The sequence below is a fragment of the Tachyglossus aculeatus genome, chromosome Y4, assembly GCF_015852505.1.
Source record: "Tachyglossus aculeatus isolate mTacAcu1 chromosome Y4, mTacAcu1.pri, whole genome shotgun sequence".
NCBI lineage: Eukaryota > Metazoa > Chordata > Mammalia > Monotremata > Tachyglossidae > Tachyglossus > Tachyglossus aculeatus.
The window spans coordinates 9022739-9025523 of NC_052096.1; the positions used below are offsets into that span (position 1 = coordinate 9022739).

At 56.2% G+C, this 2785-nt stretch overlaps 1 non-coding gene across 1 annotated transcript; it reads left to right on the forward strand.

Moving 5' to 3' along the window:
* Window positions 1–1424: 1424 nt before the first annotated feature.
* TRNAR-UCU lies at window positions 1425–1498 on the forward strand. The gene has a single exon. It is a non-coding gene; the product is annotated as a tRNA-Arg (tRNA).
* Window positions 1499–2785: the final 1287 nt, after the last annotated feature.

Here is a 2785-nt window from a genome sequence, read left to right on the forward strand (position 1 = left end):
CTCCCACTATCTGTTTCTCTCCCCTTTACCCCTTCTACCCTTGCACCTGTCTCGCCCATTGTCTCTGTCTATCCCCCGATGCTTTACCCTGTCTATGTCTCTCCCCTATGTGTCTCTCCCTCTCCCCATGTCATTCGTTTTCCTCCTATCTTTCCTATTCTCTCTGTCTCTGTCTGCCTCTCCTCTCCCTCTCTCTCCCTCTATTCCCTTCCTTTGTCTCTCCCTCTTTCCCCTTTTCTGTTGTGTCTCCCACTCACTTTTTTCCCTGTCTTCCATCTCTCTGCCTTCCCCTCTCACCCTTCTGTATCTCCCTCTCTCCTTATTTCTCTCCCTTTCTCCCCGTTTCTATCTCTCCTGCCTTTCCCTCTCCCTCCTCTCTATCTGTCTCTTTTTCTCACTCCGCCTGTCTCCCCTCTCCCTCTATCTCTGTCTGTCTGTCTCTGTCTCTTCTCTCCCGCTATCTCTGTCTCTCTCCCTTTATATCTGTCTCTCCCTCTCCCCCACGTCTCTGTCTCTTTCGGTCTCTCCCCGTCCCTATCTCTGTCTCTCCTCCACAATCCTGCTACTTCTCCCCAGACGCTCCGGCTCTTGTCACTAGGGAAGGGGCTTTCCCACTCCCTCTTTCCCGACCCCGATCCTAACATGGATTCAGGACGGAGCCCCCGACTCCTCATCCCTCGACAAAAGCGCCTAAATCCGAGCTCTGGATTCTGGCTATACCTCTCCCCCCGAACCCCTCCACGCCCCACATTATCACCGCTTCCATCATACCGCTCTCACCCATCTTCGGATGAAATCGGTTCCCTTTGTTACCCAGAGAGGGGCTCCGAGCAACGTCCTCTCCACCTCCGGCCCCCTCCCCCAGCCGCAGCCCCCACCCCCAACTCCCCGGGCCCGCCCCGCCATCCTCAAAACTGCCCCTCGGTGAGCAGACCCGGGGCCGGCTCCATCCTCGGCTCCGTCGCGATTTCTCCCGGGCGGGAGATGCCGTATCCATTTGCATGAGAAAGAAAAGGGTTCCGTTTCCCTCCTCCCTCTCCATCCTCCTCTCGCTGCATCCCGGCTGCATCCCGGCCTCCGCGCCCGCCGAAGGATGCTCGAGCCCCAGACTGGTCCTCTCCCCCATCAGGGATGCGCCCGCGGAAGCAGGAGCCGAAGACCCATCGTCTCTCGGATTCACCTGGGCCCAAGGCGGTGGGGAAGAGGGGAGAAGGGGAGGGGAGAGGAAGAGTGGCTCGGGAGTGGTGGGTGGTGGTGGTGGTGGGGGGGGTCGGGTGAATCATCCACTCCAGATTTTCCAGCTGTCCCGGTCCCCCCCCACCCTCCGGGAGCGGGGAAGGGGAGGGGGGATGCCGACACCGAGGCGATGATGCAGAAGGTACGTGCCTTTTCAGTTCTGGTGCCGAGGCAGCGCGTGCGGTGCGGTCTCTGTGGCGCAATGGACCAGCGCGCTGGACTTCTAATCCAGAGGTTCCGGGTTCGAGTCCCGGCAGAGATGGTGGCCCAGCCCGCGCGATGGGGGAGGGGGCTGCCCTCCCCTTTTATTTTTAGCGGGGGGGAGGGGGCTGGGAATTATTATTTATCACTCCCCGGAGAACTGGGGGAAGGAGGGAGGAACAGAACGAGCGGGGAGACCCTGGTTTCTGGAGAAAGGCGCTCCCTCTCCTCATTCAGTCATTCATTCATTCAATCATATTTATTGAGCGCTTACTGTGTGCAGAGCTCCCAGACGCCCCCCCCCCCCCAATTCCTTTTTGTGACTGCTGTCTCTCCCACCAGCCGCGTCTGCTCCTAGCTGGGCCCGGCAAGGGCAGGGTCCTGGAAGCGGGGAGGGGGCTTCAATCTGTGCCTCATTTTGGCTCAGCCCCTCCAAGGCTTTGTGCGAAGCGTCAGCGTCGTTTGAACTTCTTGGAACGGAAGCAGGGTGGATCAGAGACTGGTTTCTTTCCAACTCAGTCTTTGGGTGGGGACCAGCGGTCATCAAGGCTGATGCCTCCGGGTGTGGAGGGGCGTCTCTGGAACTCCAGAGGAGAGAAGATTGGAGACCATCCCGCCCACCCCACCCCAGGAGACATCTCCAACCTCCGTCCCTCACACTGTCAATCAAACGAATTTATTGAGCACTTACAGTGTGCAGAACACTGTACTGAGCACTTGGGAGAGTACAGTACAACAGAGTTGTTTGGACATATTCTTTACCCACAGTGAAGACTTCCTTTTGTTTGAAGTTGGGGTATAGGTCACTGATCACAGGATTATGTCCGTATCCATCACTGTGAGCCCGTTTCTAGACTGTGAGCCGGTTGTTGGGTAGGGACCGTCTCTATATGTCGCCAACTTGTACTTCCCAAGCAGTACAGTGCTCTGCACACAGTAAGTGCTCAATAAATATGACTGACTGAATGAATGAATTTATTAACGTCTGTCTCCCCGCCTAGGCTGTAAACTCGCTGTGGGCAGGGAATGTGTCTACTGACTCTGTTAAATGGTATTCTCCCAAGCACTTAGTATAGTGCTCTGCACACAGTAAGCATTCAATAAATAAGATCGATTAATCCACACACAAACTCCGACCCCATCCCTTTGCACTTTATCAAAGCACTTGCCCCTTCTCTTCGTCTCTCCCTGACTGCCATCTTCGACTGTTCACTCTCCAGTGGCTTTTCCCCCACTGGGTTCAAACAGGCCTATTTCTCCCCTATTTAAAAAAAAAGACCCTCCCTGACTCCACGGCCCCCTCCAGTTATGGCCCCATCTCCTTCCTACCTTTCCCCTCCAAACTCCT